General features: G+C 44.2%; 1 protein-coding gene across 8 annotated transcripts in view; it reads left to right on the plus strand.

Annotated features, from left to right (window-relative positions):
- Positions 1 to 18,458, plus strand: part of ME2 (malic enzyme 2) — a 1,978,505-nt gene that overhangs the window by 361,891 nt on the left and 1,598,156 nt on the right. For 3 of the 8 annotated variants that reach the window (XM_044082071.1, XM_044082092.1, XM_044082078.1), the window contains exon 2: positions 14,640 to 14,834. The exons of 3 other annotated variants lie outside the window; for them this stretch is intronic. The gene's annotated coding sequence lies outside the window, so the exon portion shown is untranslated. The remainder of the gene's footprint in view (positions 1 to 14,639; positions 14,835 to 18,458) is intronic. 2 more of the 8 variants (XM_044082073.1, XM_044082097.1) reach the window with 1 other exon arrangement.

The following is an 18,458-nucleotide window of genomic DNA, read 5'->3' on the forward strand; positions in this document are numbered from 1 at the left end:
AATGCTAAGAATAGCGAAGCTGCAGAACAGCGAATTCTTTCCTCGGGAAAGAAGTCTGTTGGCCTTTTCTGTGGCTTCGCTATTCTTAGTGCTGTGGTGGAAAGTTACGGGTTGGGTTCAGGTAAGTGTGTGATTGTTTGTACGTTAGGGTTAGGGGCAGGTTAAGTGAGTTACGGTTAGGGCACAGGTTAGGCATGTGTGTGATAGTGACGGACCTTAGGGTTTGGGTTAAGGTAAGTGGGTAGATAGTAGTGTATGTTTAGTCTAGTGTAGCGTTAGATGTAGGAATTTGTGTGTGTGTGGTTGCTGTTTGTTTGATGTGCTTGTGTTGTGTGTGTGTGTTTCGGAGCAGCGAATTTTTTCCATGGGGAAAAAAGTAGCTGTTCTGAATGTTCGATATTTTCATGTTTAGATGTTTTGGGGCTGATGAAATAGCGTTCACTATTTTCATCTTTCGATAACGTGTTATAAACGCCAAATTAACAATATCTTGGCAGAAAGGAACACTGAAGTGCAAATGACACGTAGCATGGACGTCAAGAGAAGACAGGGAGCAGAAAGTTGTGGAGACTTACAGTCCATGGAATAGAGTTAGGAAAGAGAGAGATGCAAGAACAGGGAGCGAAGATGGGACTTGATGGGGGAAGTGAGATAACTAATTAGGAAAGCCAGAGACAGATGGAAACTTAAGGATTGAATGGCAAGTAAGGGTTGATGCAGCACCATTTCATGGGTTACAAGGAGACTGGAATAGACATGGCCAAATGAAGGACTGCACTTCATATAACCGGGACAGATGTGCATAATTGAAGGGTATCCAGTGACCATCACAAGTACCAGAAAGGTGCGAGCAACAGGAGAGGGCCGCTCAGTGTAAGTAAGCCGAGTGGTATAGTAAAATAAACTGGGCACTGTTATTGTTTTGTACTTGTCCATAAGTAACTAACAAACGGTGCTCACAGACTTCGAGTTTAAGAACTGAATAGTGTGTGATTCAGTGACCCTGAGTTCAGATAAAGTATGTTCCAGTTCTGCCAAGTACAGAACATGAACAACCAAAGTATTAAATGGAAGTTGTAAGGGAATGACTTGTATATTAATTCTTCATGGAAACAGATTGATGAGAGTTGCCCTTTGCATCAGATGTAACAACTATGTAAGATGCATGTGACTGTGTTTTTGGGGGGGGGGGGGTGTTGTTTTTTTTCCCTTTGTTGTACAGCGTAGTACTGTGATAGTAGATTCATAGGTAGTCATCAGGGCCGCCGAGAGAAAATCCGGGCCCCGGTACAAAGAAGGTGTGTGGGCCCTTATACAAAATTCTACACACACATGTAAGTGTGTATATTATTTAATTCTAACAATCGTAGATTACATTGATACATTTAGATAAGTATGTATAGTTATAAATGTAATAAAGTAATATATTTATAATAGTAAAAGACGTTTATAATAGCATTTATTGTCTGCTGAACAAAGGTGCTTTCCTGGCCATTTTCCTAGCAAAACTCTGAATTACATAATCAAAATTAATCCTTTTTGCTAGATCAGACTCAGTACTGAGTCTTGCCAAATCTACTAGTCGTGCTTGACATAGTGGATCTTGGAACATTTTTTTGCTTTAGCTTGCTGAATGAGCACTCTGCAGAGGCGACAGTAGCAGGAATTGTCAACAGAATACGCAGACAGACACACATATTTGGAAAGAGTCCTTCCAGTTTGTACATTTTCAAGCAGTTCAGCAGCTCCAATGGGCTCAGCTGGTTCTCCAAAATTTGATCGATGAACAGCTGGCAGATGACTCCTCTCCATTACAAGATATTCACTGATATCAGCAGGATATTGATTTGTCAGTGATTTTGATTTTTCTTTCAGCTAATCTACAGGAATTGTTAGGTACTTCCAGAGGAAGCTGAACTTCTCAGAAATGTTCACTGAAACAAACTGAGTCCACAAATAACATTATCCAACATTACATAGAAAACAAACTTTCTGAAATACGCTTCTTCAGGGGAGTCATCCGTTTCATGTTGTTGTGACAATTTGGCATCTTCACCATAGGTTTATAGGTTCATAGATTAGTACTAGGCTAACTGCCCTTGCAAGCCATTTTAAGCAATCCCTTGGGAGACTCAAACCCTGCACCTTTTATTTGTAAGGCAAACACCTTAACCATTAGGCCACCCTCCCCATGGAACCTCCTTTTGTGTTTTGCGTCACCACAATTTCCAGATAGTTTAATTTCTATGTGTAAATTGGAAGCAACATGCTTAGCTTCACATCACATACTTTTCCAGCTGTTGCAGAGATCTGTCAGTTCTGAAATCAAGGTTTTTATGTTGGACACTTCAACATATAGTGTTGCATTTCTGGATTGGATAACTTTTTTACAGATAACTGGAACTAATATTTTGTACCATACAACAGACATTATCACACAAACGAATGATGCCACATAGGACAAAGCTCCATTAATCTCTGTTCTTTTAAGTTCAGCTTCAAGAGGTCTTCTAATGCTATTTTGATGCCAGGCAGATGGACTGCAAAGGGCTTCACACTTTCAACACGTTCTGACCACCGTGTGCTAGATATGCCATGAAGAGAACAGCCAATGTGATTCTGCAAAATTGTCCATCAATGTGGACTAGAGCTAAACAAGTTATAAACCGTTTGTATAGTTCCAAAGTATGTTATGGTTTCATGAATACATTCTGCAGCATCATTTCCACACAAATTGAGTGTGGCATCCACATGGAGAAAATATAGCAGTTGGACATTGCTCAAGTATTCTTGCTTGTGCACCTTTATATTTTCCTGACATGTTGGCTGCGTTGTCATAATCTACAGTCATCTGTGCTATGTTAGATCCAGTTTTGTCACTGCAGTCAACAAATTTCAGAAATCTTTCTACAATTTCAAACTGGGATTCATTTTGAATTGCATAACGTGGCAGGAATGTTGTCTGCTCAATATGAGTTGCATCCAGTGTGGAATCAACTATCACTGCAAAGCACTTTGCAGTCTTTCTATCCTGCAAAATATGTTGTTTCACAAGTTCAGAACATTCAGCAATTAACTCATTTTGAGAATCAGCAGAGAGGTAATGCACTTTGTCGTTTCCCCTTTTCTTGTGACTCTAACTTGCAACACATGTTCTTTTAGAATTGGATCCCAATGAGACGACAACAACTCTATTAGCTCCAAAAAATTTCCATTGTCCTTGTCACCATTGCACTGTGAACTACCATGCAAAGCAAGCCCACGTTCTCCAAGGAATATAGTATAACCTCAATGATTTGTTTCATAATGTTGTACCACTTGACAGATTCTGTTGCAATTCATGCCTCTAAGAGACTTTCAATTCCCTTATCAGAAGACGGGCGTCTTTCTAATTCTCTCCCAGCCAGATAGCATTGCCTATGACTATTGCTTCTCTCATGTTCTGGGATGCGACTACATCATTTTCACCACTTTCCAGCAGCTGACCATCCTTCTGATGATGGAAGCATAGACTTTGATGCAGAGCTAATGTTGCAACACAGATTGTTCCAAAATAATCGGCAGGGAAAGCAATGTAATGCTTGTTTAACATCACTACAGACAAGCCAATCTCTGACATGTTTCTCACCATTCAAATTTCAAAATGTTAGTATACTTTCTGGAAAAACTTGGTTATTCATATCTTTGGGAAATGTTTTAGGATTTCCAATATTACCTTTCATAACACAGTTTTCTATATCCAGCTGAGAAGGAACCTCTGTTACAAAAGTTCAGTGTCAATTCCAATATTACTCTCTTTTTTGCCGTGGCCAGATTCTGTAGACATTGACATACTATTTGCCTCACTCCTCTTTTCATCACTAACATTCACTTGTTCCTTCAAATCTCCTTTTCTCTCATATCCTCCATCCTCCAAATCCACTCTCGTCATCCACCTTTTGTGCAAGAATCACATTAGGATTTACTTGATCTGATGTTTTTTGAAAATCCAAGCTGCCTTCATGAGATTCTGTCCTTTGATTCAGTTCTGCATTTGGCTCACCTTGTTCTAAATCTAAAGTTTCATTTTTGTCAGTTTCTCTTGTTTTGCATTTAACGCCAACTTGAAAGAGTGTTTATAGTCCTTTTTTATTAATCTCATCATGTTTTTATTTTTCTTTGTTTTTGAGCTCCAGAATTTTGAGATGACATGTTTAAGGCCGGTACCTAAAATGAAATATAGAACATAGAAATTTGCTGTATTGCTATCGAGAATTTTGTTAGTGGTTCTAAAGTTAGGACAATATTTATTGCTATTGATTTCCGCTAACCGTCAAGCCGTTTATAGTCTCGAACCTCTCGATAACGTAGACAAAAAGGCACTCTATGTCAGTGGGTTCTTTATGCTACAATTACAGCATTTACAAGGAATTTTACCCGTGGAATTATTTTTTCCTGTGCTTTCCTGTAAAGTCTTCTTTGCAGTCCATGATGAATCAGCATGGCTCGTGTCCCGTTTTCTTCTTCCTTCCGGGATTCGGTAGGAAAGCAAGGAGGAGTAATCCAAGCAAAAAGTTTGAAGCTAGGAATGAACACGCGAGAACACTCGTTGATAGTCACTTTCACAAGTTTTTGTTCAGTGAATCTTGAATGCACCGTATTATGTCACTCAAGTGTTTTATCATTGTCATGGCCTTCTATTGATTCACGCTCACTCAACGCTTCGTAATCTTGTAAGCGAATGTTCTCGTGCCGTTCTTTGTCTTAGTTTGTAAGGACATCTCCTTGAGGCAGTGACATGTTTCGGTTTTCGTGATGTTTCTTGGACTTAATTGGGCCCCCTTGAGCTTCATAGGCCCTGGAGCGATGTACCGGCTGCACCCCCCCTCTTCTCGGGCCTGGTAGTCATTAATCATGTGGTCCAGTAGACAGTTGAGGACACTAGCCCATTTTTCCCTCAATTGCTGCAGTCCGACACTGTGACATGCTCAAGGTCACACAGAAGGCAAATGGAGGTTGAGAGAATCAAATCCTGGATCCCAGGAAGCCGCTTGTTAACGGTTCATAGTCCTGTTTTTGTGTTAACTGCCAGACTCGAATGATGATTAAAATAAAAGTCGATGGCAAGCTAAGGTATAATTTTGCACACGAGTGATAACTATAAAACTTTTAAATTGCAACTGGGGAGAGTAGTGGTAGTGACAGAGAATGAGTGATGGGACTCTAGCAGGGAAGGAAGAGGATAGTTGAACAAGAGAGAGAAAAAGTAAGAGGCATGTTTGAAAGTCATAATGGTGATTCAGCATTACACCCCAATGCAAAAATGAAATCCTGGGTCTGGAAGGTGCCGGCAAGGTAGTAACTATCAAAGTCCATGCTTACAGTGCAGAACCTTGCAGGCATAACAGCAAAAAAAAAAAAAAAAGATTATGAAGGGGCAGGGTAAATGGGTTTGAGTAGAGATGGTCCAGTCTAATGGCAATGTGGCTGTGTGACTGGTTATGAGGGCAGAGAATAAAAATGAACAAGAACCACCCTAGAAGAATGTGTGGAAATTATTGTCCCTTCACCTTACCCTGCTAGTTAACCTGTTACACCAAAGTGCAGGTGGAAAAGAAAGCCTGCAAACATAAGTGGTTTATGGTGGACTAGGATTGGACACTTGCAACTAATTGAAGAGGGGAGAAGACTGAGCCACAAAGAATCATATGGAGAGACAAAGGGTGGGGGAAGTTCTTCTACAAGAAGCTCGGGGAGAGAGGCTGAGAACAGGGTAGATGGGTATGAAACAAATGAGATGCTTCATTGGGACAGAAGACAGAAACATAGCCAGGATATGATAGGAGTAGATGCTCAAGGATGTGGGGGGGAGCAAGAGCCAGAAATGAGAGGAATGACATTTTGTGATGCAGAATGTGGGGGAATAACAAAAGCTATAAAAAAAGAAAGCCTAATGAGCATGTGTTCCACAGAAGGAGCAAAGTTAAAAATTAAGGATAAAAAGAAATTGACAGTAACAAAAACTGGAGGGAGGTGGAAGCTGATCATGTGAGAGGAAGAGAAACTGGTGAGGCAGACAAGAGTTCGTGTGAAACTAAAAGAAAATGGTGAAGGGAAAGGGTTACTTTGAGAAGGAAGAGTGGATGAGTAAAAATGAAAAATCAGCAATGGCTTCTACTCAAAACAGTCATGAGAGAGGATTCTTTAGGAGCACCTTCCAAGACTGGGGACAGAAATAAGGGGACATATGCAAGTCCATGGGGAAGATTACAGTTTGGCAGTCGGAAAGAAGCTAGATAGAATTGGGACATTTAAAAGAAGAGAACAGTTGGAAATAACTAGAACTGAAGAAAGAAAGAAATGGTGAAGGGCAGGCACCTAGACCTATGGAAAGAAATAAACAATCGTTGCTCAGTACATGCTTACAAAATCTGGATGGTTCCAAGGAAGTTAACTGTACTGCTTCCCACTACAAGGTTGGTGAGCAAGTTGGTTTAGACAGTTTCAGTTAAGATCCCACTGATAATAAGGATAATGCATGGAATGAGAGGGGAGAATAAATGCTGGAAGGTAAGGATGTCTGAACTGTGGAACAGAGAACACTTTTTTCAGAAAAGGGATCAAGAGAATACTGGAGGGAGGATGAAGCATCGGCAGAGCATAGGAGCAGGGTTGGGAGATGGGACTCCATGCAAAAGTGAGAGTCTGAGTTATGCAGGAGGCTGGATTAAAACAGAAAATGGGCAAGGTTGCAAAAGAAGCCAGAAGAGAACTGGACAGGTGTGAGCTGAAGGAACACATGGCATAGGTCATCTAGGTGCTGGGAGGGTGAGCAGCTCTCAGTGTTTATATGAGCTAGTAGTCATTCTCCTTCATTATGAGTGTAAAGCAGTACTTTAGCTAGGAACATTCAAATTAGAATCCATCATAACTGTAGACATGAAAATCCCTTGCACAAATACTTGTGATAGTGATCACAAAAGTATTGCCTAAGCTGGACAGGATGGTAGTGAGTAGTTACTGCTGGCTTACCTGTTATGTGGGGAGGAAGGTGGTATGACCTTTTGCACCACTGACTAACAGAAGTGTTGTAGCAGCTCTTTAGTAGGTGTAGCTCATGCTGTATGTAAGCCAGGAGAGTACCCCCCCCCTTAGTAGAATAGTATTAACGGTCAATGGCTGCTATAGACAGAAGTTAGGTTTGACTGGGGAGCTTACATGTATGTTTGGCAGGCTAGCTCACACCGACATGACTGTCTCTTGTTGAGTAATGAATGGGCTGCAGGGTTGTCACTCTGCAGAACAAATGGGTCTGGCCGTCTTTTATGTAGGAACAAATGGGATGACAGTAGGTTGGGAAGCCAGGAGATGAATTATTTAGGGATAAAAAAATGAACATTGTGCCAAAAGCTGAGCAGTTAAGACGTTTGAGCATAACTGCTACAGTACTTTGTTCCTCTGCTGCCTTTGTCAAAAAGATTTCCTGTTTGATGTGAGTGCATCACTCAGCTGTGTAATCTGTCTTCAGGAAATACTCTTTTCAACAGCCTTCTAATAAATGGGCTTCCAAACATCAGCGTCATCATCTAGTCTGATATACAAGTAGTTGAATGGATGAGGGATAAGCCCACAGTCTCTCTTGGCTGCTCCTTTGGTGTCAAGTTTGTTTGCTCCATATAAAAAGTGTTGTCTCATGCTAATTTTACTTCCTTTTATTGCTTTGAAATTTACTTGCCTATCCTTTTTTGAGTAGTTGTTTAGGCATTCAGACCTTCTTTCAAAGGGCAGTTTTGCCCACTTTGTGTGGAAATAGTGATTTCAATTTGTTTAAGAGAAATTTTGTGCATAATGATTTCCTAATGAAGTTTTGTTAGTAAGTGGATTATGGATGAGTAGCAAACCCTAAAGACGCACTCTGTGTCCCACTGTTTATTGGGTCTTGCCCAGAGGCTGGCCTACCTTTGCCCAATTGGTCTGTTCATTTTTGTCTCAGGGATCCAATCCTAGCATTCTCCAGCATGGATAATGCCCACATGGCCCATTTGTTCCCTGGTTGGAGGGCCTGATCAGCCGATTTATCGCCCTAAAGAGGTGAGAGCAAAACAGCCAAGAGTGAACCATGCTACCAGACTTCTGGACTCCTCTTCCCTCCCTTTGGAGTTCCTAATCCAAGGGGTGGCTCACTAGAGCTTCTGTAGTGCTGCTGACAGTGGATTAATACGTTTATTGGAAATATAAATCAAAAAGTACAAATTTGGAAAACTGGCACTGTACAACAAGAAATGTTTAAAAAAAAAAAAAAAAAAAAAAAAAAAAAAAAACACCGTTTAAATAATAAGATCAAATAGTGCAAATATAAAGCAGAGTGCATTCATGCAGTTAATCTCTGGTCCTTATGCAGCCTGTGCTCTGCAGGCTTGAGCTCTGCAGGTGCAGCAACTATTGCTTCCTCTGTGTCACCGAAATGTTGAACCAGAATTGTCCCCGCCTCCCTCCATCTGGCCCCGACCGTTCACTTCCATCCTCCCCACTCCGCTGCTTCCAGCTCCTTTAGTCACTGAATATCATAGTTACACTCAGGGCCACTTCTGCCTGTACCATAGGAATGGCAGTGAATTTGGTGTCTTTTTTTGTGTTTAGGGCTTTGAATGATTTTTAATACTATGATTTTAAACCTCAAACATAAGGAAATTGAAGACCTTAAACTTTACATCTGAAGTAGGATATTCATTTGTCTGCAACCTGTGGGTTATGGATCCGATATCGGATCCGAACCGGCATGGTTTTCCAGCTATGGATCCAAGCTCTCAGCTCCTCCCCTCACCCATAATGCCCTGCTCTACCCTCATGACCTCAGATCTCGTTTGCCGCGCTGGTGACTGGATTTGCATTCATAGCTCTCAGCTAAGTGGTGATTTAATACCTGTTAAAACAGAAAATGTTAAGTTTTTTGTGTAATTCTGTGTGAAAGTTTAGGTTTCCCTCTTTGATAGTTTTATTTTGAGTTAAATTAAGTAATTTTTTTCCCTCCCTCGCTGTTGCGTAGAGTGTGTGTGTTGGGCCTGTGTGTCTTTTTGTTTAAGTTACTTTTAGTAGCTTTTTAGATTATGGCTGATCAGCCTAAATCTATTTTCTCCAAATGCTCCGAGTGTGGCCATAAGCTCTCACCGGCTGATGGCCACACTCGGTGTGTTAAGTGTCTCGGGGTTGAACACCTCACATCTGGTTGTTCCATTTGTGCAGGGTTCAACCCCAGGGCACTGAGGGAGCGGAGGTCCAAGCTTGTCTTGGCGGGTCTTTTACCGCCAGACTCGGCTCCGGCCTCCGCTCCTTCGGGAACAACTGTGGCTACGGTTGTTCCCCCTGTGGCACCCCCTCCTGCTCCTGGGACTCAACCTCCCGTTTCTGGAGAGGAGAGGGACGCTAGTAAAAAAGACCGGAGGGAGAAGCACCACAAGCGGCGGGCCGAGACCTCTGTTTCGGCCCCGCCAGCCAAGCGGGCTTCTCCCCCGGCTCCGTTGTCGGTTCGGTCTCTTCCTTCTCGGCTCCGGTCCCCTGTGTGCTTTTCACCGGGTCCTGAGGAGGAGGAGACCCGATCTCCGTCCAGGCTATCGAGGAGGCACTCCAGGCCTACCTCGGTAGCCTCGTCGAGATCTACACATAGCCTTTCTGATGCTGATCTGGACCGGATGATGAGAAGGTTCATCCAGGCCCAGATGCAGATGGGAGTGCTCTTGCCTCCCCCCCCTCCGGGGGGGAGCTCAACACCCTTTTTTAAGCCTATTGCTCCTTCTCCGACCCGCTATCCGGGTTCGGAGCAGCTGGAGCCGTGCAGCCGAGCGGTGGGTCGGCGCCGATAGTACTTGGTACCGGATCCGACCCTCCCCTCGAGTGCGCCGGAGCCGACCTCTCGGAGCCTGGATCCGAGCCTCAGATCCGGGGGGATCAGTGCTCCTTCGGCGCCGCCTGTGTCGGAGCGTACTGTCCCTTCGGATCCGAGCGCCGCGCCGGCTCCGTCCACTCGGATCCGAGGGGAGCCGATTGTCGGATCCTTTGGTCGAGGTCGGCTCCCTTCGGCTTTTGATGTAGTGGAGAGGGCTCTGTTGAGGGTCTCCGGACCCCGGCACTTGTTCGGCTCCGTCCCGCGCTCCCTCTGCACTGGGCCAGGCTTCCACCATCCGGCCCCTGGGACAGCCCGCTTCTGTGCCCCAAGTTGCTCCTATGGAGCAAATTGCTGCTTGCGAGGACTCCTCTGACAGCCCCCAGAGGAGGTCCCTCGCAAGCATACGCAAAAGGAGGCACATTGACTCCCGAGTCTCTCACAGAAGACACGGACTTGGAGGAAGGGAAGGCTCCCCACGGTCACCCCGAGGATGTCTCCTTTGGAGACATCATGGAAATGCTCCGTATAAGGGGGGGGTGGTCTGCCCCCAAGTCTTCCTCGGACGAGTCCGTGTTCTTGGAGGCATTTGAAACGGGCCCGTCTACCTCTTGGGTGTCCCCCCCTGCCGACCCCTGGTGGACCTTATTACCACCAGGGCGTGGAAGGAACCGGACACCGTGGAGCCAATTCCCAAAAGACCGGATAGGATCCTTAGTCCGCCATCCGACCGGACCCATTGGAGTAAGGGGCCTCCGGTAGATGCCATGTTGACGGCGGCCACAAAGAGGGAACTGGCTCAGGAGAGTCCTCAGTCCACCCACCGAGCAAGGAGTCTCGGATGATGGACCGCTTGGGGAAGCGGATGTTCAGTTCGGCGACCTTCTCGGTAAGGGCGCTGAACTATTTGGCACATGTCATTAGGATGCAGCGAGATCTTATTAAGGAATACGCTGCATTCCCCCCTGAGTCCATTTCGGAGGAGGACAGAGTTCTGCACTCCACCCGTATGGCCACTCTTAGGTCAGTTACAAATACTTCTATGCGGCTACTCTCCCATGCAACGGAAGGCCGCTAGAGCTGCGGGACAGGACTGGTCACTAGGCGCCAGGCCTGGCTCCGTCCTGCGATTTTTCTGAGCCCTTCAAAGCGCCGCTTTAACGCCTTTGATGGTTCTGCTCTGTTTGGCAAGACCGTTCATGAGGCGTTGACCCAGAGCGAAAAGGACGGAAGACGCTGTCTGCCGTCGGAATCCGCTTCTCTGCACCCCAGAGGCCCTATTCTAGGAACCAAAAGGGTCAGAAGAAGATGTGGTTCTGGAAGTCGCAGCAGTCCCAGCCTGCTCCGGACAACCAGTCCTTCCGTGGCAGAGGAGGACAGGGGGACGCCGCCCTAGAGGCAGAGGGGCTCCCAGAAACTTCGGGTCCAGGGAACCTTTCTCTGAACGGCCCGCGCAGCAACCCTGAGCGGTTGCCCGACTGCTCTACTCTGGAGCCAGTCGCGGGACGCTTTTGCGGGCACCTAGCCGCATGGTAGTCCAGAACATCGGACCGCTGGGTTCTCCAAATCATATCCAGAGGACATCGCATTCCTTTCCTTTACCTTCCAAAGTTGAAGTCCCTCCGAGACGTCCCACCCGGTCAACGGGAGGCTGCTTTGGCAGAAATTGGCCATCTGCTAAAGAAAAGAGCCATCCAGCCCGTTCCCCCAGACCAGATCGGATCAGGGTTCTACTCCAGATTCTTTTAGTGCCAAAAAGACGGGGAACTAAGACCAATCCTAGACCTCTCTCTCTTGAATCTGGCAGTCCCCAAAGAAAAATTCAATGGTCACTCTGCAATCTATTCTCCCCTTCTGGGAGAAAATCACTGGATGTGCTCGATAGACCTCAAGGACGCGTACTACCACATCCTGATGGACAGGCGCTCAGGAGGTTTCTCCGCTTCCGGCTGGGAGCCAGTCACTACCAGTTCCGGGTCCTTCCCTTTGGTCTCACCACAGCCCCAGGGTGTTCACCAAAGTATTAGCAGTGGTAGCGGCCCACCTGAGGCTTCAGGGGTGCAGGTCTTTCCCTACCTGGACGACTGGCTTCTTACCGCCCCAACAAGGCATCTACTTCTATTGGCGAGACTCCTTTCTCCATCTTGCTCCCTTTCTGGGCATCACAATAAATACAAAGAAATCCAACCTGGCGCCCACACAGCTCTTAGATTTTATAGGGGCCAGGCTAGACACAAGGAGTTTACGAGCCTTCCTCACTGCGGACAGAGTTCTAAATCTGCAGCTCCAGGTGCGGGCCATTCTCCATTCAAGTTCTGTTCCAGCGGAGTTGGTCCTGAGGGCTCTAGGGTCCATGGCATCGGCTATAGCACTTCTTCCTCTTGCCAGGCTCAATATGCATTCTACAGTGGACGCTCTTAGTACAGTGGTCATACCTTGCTCTCCCCATGCATCATCCCATAGCGATCAGCAAGGCTTGCAAGCGGTCCCTCTTGTGGTGGCTCCACTCCCGGATCTCCACAAAGGCCGCCCATTTTGTGCTTTTCCCCTCTCGCCACGGTGACCACGGACGCCTCCGCCTCGGGTGGGGGCACTTTGGGCCGGACCGCCCAAGGCACGTGGAACGATTCAGAGACCTTACTGCATATCAATGTTCTAGAGATGAGAGCAGTGCTCTTAGCGTTGCTAGCACTTCAGGACTTTCTTCCCTTGGGAACAATTGCGATTCAATCGGACAACATGTCTGTTGTCTGGTACATCAACAAGCAAGGGGAACAAGGTCTTACCCTCTTTGTCGAGAGGCCATGAGAGTTTGGGAATGGGCAATCTCCACCAATCGCTTTCTAATAGCAACGCACATTCCGGTCGGTCCAACATCCTAGCGGACAAGCTCAGTCGCACCATTCTGACCCCTTACGAGTGGTCTCTCAATTGTCAAGTAGCGAACGCATATTCGCACGGTGGGGAACCCCTTCATGCGATCTTTTGCTTCTCCCTCAAACACCAAGTGCGACAGTTTTTCGCTCTAATACCTCCTCCCGGAGGTACCCCAAGAGACGCTCTGGTGCATGCTTGGCCACCCGGTCTTCTGTATGCCTATCCACCCTTGCCTCTGATGCTCCAAGTTCTTCAGAAAGCCTCTCGGGTGGGTTGCAGAATGATTCTCATTGCTCCATTCTGGCCTCGACAGATCTGGTTCCCCTTCCTAAGGTCTCACTCGGTGAATCCTCCTTGGATTCTAGATCCCATCCCGGATCTGATATCCCATCCATCCTGCATTCCTCCTCCGAATCTGGACAACCTGAAGCTGACCGCTTGGCTGCTCCAGTTCCACTCTTGATAAGGACTCGGTATTTCATCACCGGTTAAGGCAATTTTGGTGGCGGCTCATAAACCATCCACTAGAAAGATTTACGAAGCAAGTGGAAACGCTTTCTCTTTGTGGGCGGAGCGGCAAGGCCTGAATCCCTTCACGGTTCCTCTCCCTTTAGTGCTTGACTTTCTAACCACTCTCTTTAACGATGGTGCCAGCAGTTCCACAGTCAAAGTACAACTGGCGGCAATTTCTCACTATCACATTGGCCATGACTCTAATCCTCTTATGTCAGCCAAATTGTGTAAAATTTTTCTTAAAGGTACTTTTCTTCTCAGGCCCCCTATAAAACAAGCAGTTCCTCCTTGGGACCTTTCTCTGGTCCTACAGGCCTTGACCGCTCCTCCTTTCGAGCCAGCGGCTACGGTGGATCTCAAATTCTTGTCCTACAAGACAGCCTTTTGGGTAGCCATTACATCAGCCAAGAGAGTTTCTGAACTTCAAGCATTATCAGCTAAACCTCCTTACTTGGTATTTCATCCGGACCGTGTCTCCCTCAGGACCAACCCGTCCTTTCTTCCTAAAATCGCTTCTGAAGCAAACATCAATCAATCCATTAACCTCCCTGTTTTCTTCCCTAAATATGAAAACAAAGGTGAATATAAGCTACATTCACTAGATGTTCACAGGCAACTTAGATTTTATCTGAACAGGACAGCTGGTCATAGGCAATCCGACCAGCTGTTTATTTCCTTTGCAAAATTCAATTTGGGCAAGCCAATCTCTAAAGTTTCTCTGTCCCGCTGGATTTCACAGTGCATTTTATTGGCTTATCAAGCTTCAGGAAGGCCCGCACCGGAGGGTGTTCATGCCCATTCAACCCGGTCAGTATCTACCTCGGCAGCCTTCAAGGCTAGGATTCCTCTAGATGATATTTGTGCAGCAGCCACGTGGGCTTCATCTCATACGTTTATTTCCCACTATAAGTTGGATCTTGCATCTAGGGTAGAGCATCCTTTGGCTCAGGGTGCTCGGAATATCCTTCCATGATGGCCGCCCAAGATTCAGGTAGCTGGGGACTCTGTCCCACAGGTTGCAGACAAATGAATATCCTACTTCAGATTTAGAAGTTATGTACTCACCATAACGTTCCATCTGAGTAGGTGTATTCATTTGTCTGCAACCATCCCGCCCTCCTATCCCCCTGGCCTATCAGTTTCCTGCATATTCTATGTTACCCTTTTTAGGGTGTTTGTTGCTTTGGCAAACTCGATCTGAGGTCATGAGGGTAGAGCAGGGCATTATGGGTGAGGGGAGGAGCTGAGAGCTTGGATCCATAGCTGGAAAACCATGCCGGTTCGGATCCGATATCGGATCCATAACCCACAGGTTGCAGACAAATGAATACACCTACTCAGATGGAACGTTATGGTGAGTACATAACTTCTAATTTCTTTCCTTTTGCAGGAAAAAAAGTTTCATGAACTGAGAAAGGAGTCTTTGGCAGAGGGATCAAAGTAGTTGGACAAGGGGAAAGACCATAAGGAGAAGACTCTGCTTTTTTCAACATCATCAGATGAGCCAAAAGAAAAGGCTGAGAAAAAGGAGGTAAAAAAAAAAAGGCATCCTTGAAAGCTTCCATCTTTGCAGCCTGTTTAAAAGGTAAAAAAAGGATTGAATGAATGAATAAGGCACTTTGGGATTAAAAACAAAATACTGATTGAATTGGTCACATTTAAAGTTGTTTGAGAGACTCTTCAGATGTTTCGATCAGGAGGAATCTTTCTTGATGGTTTACGGAATTTCTGTTTGTTGTAAATTAGTAATGGAATAGTCCCCAAGGTCTGCCTGTGCTCTGACCTCTTCCAGTAACTGTCAGACTAAAGTACCAGTGTAGTTCCATGCTCCAGTTTGGATTACTGCCACTCAGATGAATATTTTCAGATGGAGTAGGAAGTTTCACAGGCCTGTGTTTCAGCATCTCTAACAATTTACATTGCTGCAGACTCTGAGTTTATTTGATGAAGGCATATCACAACACTTTATCAAAAATCACCTAGGCTGTACTTGCAGCTACTTCCTCCAAGATTCTTTATTTTAACTCTTCTCAGAGGATAACAGTTGCATTATTCCTTAAAAATTAATGCTCGAGTATGGATTTTGATCTTGTTGACTAGCAGTTTAGCTTTTCTTTTCTCACCAGAAGATTATACTTGGGGCAAATGCGTAGGAGCATTATCTCAAAATTAATTCAGTGAGGGTAAAGGTGTTTGGTGGGCAGGGACATTGTCACTTTAAAAAGAAGTGCTGTAAATCGTTGAGGAACTTCAGTTGTTTTTTATTTAAAAAAAATCTTTATTAAGCCATCACTTAAGACATAGGCAATCATACATTTATGTAAATGAAAACAATCCTAGTTGCAGGTGTTTTTTCATTACTGACACACTCCCAGTTACAAACATTTTACATCACTTATAACCTACCCACTCATTTACAGTCAGACATCACATAGGTCATTTACGTCCTGCCTTCATTTAAACCTCATTCCTCCCCTGTATGTATTGTTCCCACAATTCCAATTTTTTCCTAATGTAGTTTGCTCCTACCCTTTTCTAAAAATCTTAATTCCAGTTGTTTTATCTCTGTCACTATATTTACTACTAATAGTATAGTTGGTTTAGATTTTGATTTCCATTTTCTAGTAATTGCTTTTTTGACAGCCACCATAATTAGGCACAGCAAGGCCTTACCATGTCTAGGCAGTACCGATTTTGTGTCATAGCTGAGAAAAATTATCTTCCTCATCACACCAGTCTGCCCACCCAGCATCTTCGACAGTGCATCCTGCAGGGAATCTTTAAAGTTCACTAACTCACCACACTCCCAGAAAATGTTCCTAATTACCTCTTTCTTCCCCATCATGCTTCCAACATTTGGTGTCTACCTAAGGAAAAATTCTCTGGAGTCTCTTAGGGGTATACAAATGTCTATGCAAACATTTCCAAGCAAGAATCCTAAGTCTTCTAGAGTTTGTTGCATATTTGGGAGACATACATATATACCCTCCCATTGTTCTTGTGTGAATTGCTTATCCAGTCTCTCTTCCCAGTCCTTTCTAAACTCTTCTGATTGATTCTTGTAGTTATCATGCAATATTGTATATGCTGTACTAATTATTCCTTTTCTAATGGCAGCTTATTTTCTATATTCTACTAAAAACTCTACCAGTGCTTGTCTTTCATTTAGAACCCCCCCCCCCCCCCATTTCTTTCTCTTTGCCTATACTCTAATCAGTCCTAGATAGGGAAAACATTCTCTAACCTGCAGTCCAAATAAATTCTTCCCATTCTGTCATCTTTCCATTTCTGGTTACTTGCTCCCAGTATCTTGGTTCCCTTGCCAGTTTTCTTCAATAAATTCCAGCCCCCTGTTGTCTGTATCACTAACTGTAGTCATCCCTATCAGGAGAATCTCATTTCTCCATTCCCATATTGGCTTAGGATACTTTCTGCTACTTTATAGATATAATATTCTGTATGATTGTTATTCTCTCCTTAAAGGTCTGCATCCAAAATGCCACTATCTTGTTTCTTGAGCTTCCCCCAGTTACATCATCCCTTTCCCCTTTGAAATATAGTTTTCTGCTTGTGCTTAACTGTGTCGCCCTGAAATTCCCCTTCAAATCGGGTAATCCCAATCTGCCCTGTTCTACTGGAAGAATCAGTTTATCCCACTTGACTCTTGCCGTCTTCAGCTCTTTATTAATTGGTATCCATAACTTCTCCTCTGGTTGATAAATATATGCCTGACCTGTGTATAAGACTAATGGGACTAGAAACATTTTAACTGCTTGCATCTTACTATCCATATCCATATAACAAAACTTCCATTTTCTCAGTTTTTGTATTATCTTTAGTCTCTTCCCACATGTTCTTAGCTGCCACACCAGAATAATTTTTAATCCATATGCCTAAATGCTATATATTATCATATTTCAGTAAATATGGATATTGCTGAACCAGTTTCATGCGTGGGTATGTAATTTACCACTATTGCCTTTATTTTAGCTTCATTGATTTTGTATCCTGAAAAGATTTGAAACTGTCTCAAAATGTTCCACAACACTGTAATGTCTTTCTGTTTTTGTCAGGTAATGTCATCTGCAAATAAAGCCAGCTTTTCTTGACTACCATAGCAATTCTATCCTAGAATTTCTGGGTCCCTTATTTTTGCTACCAATGGTTCTAAATATAATGCAAATAACAAAGGAAAAAGAGGGCACCCCTGACCCCACCCACTTTAGTTTTCACCTCAGATCCCTCATGTATTCTCCTAATCAACCTTATAATTTTTTTCAGGAAATGCAAATGCTTCCATTACCTTGCTCATAGTCCCAGCTTACTCTGTCAAATCCTTTCGCTGCATCAAGACCCAGCAACAGTAATGGTATTTTCTTACTTTGTGCTTCCCTTTATATCATCAGTGTTCTGTTAATGTTGTCAAATGTTTTCCTTCTCTCCACAAAACCACATTAATCCTTATCTATCAGTTTTGGCATTAATTTTGCCATTCTTTTAGCTTTTGTAGACGCAAACACTATAATCATGGTTTAGTATTGAAGTGGGCCTGTATGAAGCTGGATCTGATGGATCTTTGTCGATTACACTTCGACCGGCCACTTAATCAACTCATTTAAGCGAACCAAAACCGTGAAAAATTTTAAATGTCGAAAATATTTCACCATTTCCGGCCGCGACACACCTCCACACCATTGCTACCATGGGTCAAAAACGGGCGAGGTTTTGTCATTCACTTATTCGGAATTGGACATTGGAGACGTTCGCACTTAGATATTCACGGAAGTCGTTTCGCCCATATTGGGATCGACGATGTAAAGGTAAACCATTACAGCTACCACTGCTTTCTTCCAGGATGTTGTTACGTCTCCTCTTAAAATTCTGTTAAGCAATACCTTCCAGATCTTTATCAGTTTTTCACTTCTAGTTTCCACACTTCCACACGAATACCATCTCTTCCTGGGGACTTTCCTGTAGGATTGTACATCACAGTTTTTATCTCATCTCCTGCTATCCTGTTAGTAATTGAACCTCATCTACCTCTAACCTTGGCATATCATAAACATTTTCATTTGTATATTTTCTTGATTTCTGTATTTCTCTGCATTATACAGATTTTCATAGAATTTCCAAAATATTTCTAATACCTCTGCAGGATCTCTTGTTAACTTCCTTGTTATAGGCTCCCTAAGCTTGGTGACAGCCCTTT

The sequence above is a fragment of the Protopterus annectens genome, chromosome 1.part1, assembly GCF_019279795.1.
Source record: "Protopterus annectens isolate FY-2018-M chromosome 1.part1, PAN1.0, whole genome shotgun sequence".
In the NCBI taxonomy this organism is placed as follows: domain Eukaryota; kingdom Metazoa; phylum Chordata; order Ceratodontiformes; family Protopteridae; genus Protopterus; species Protopterus annectens.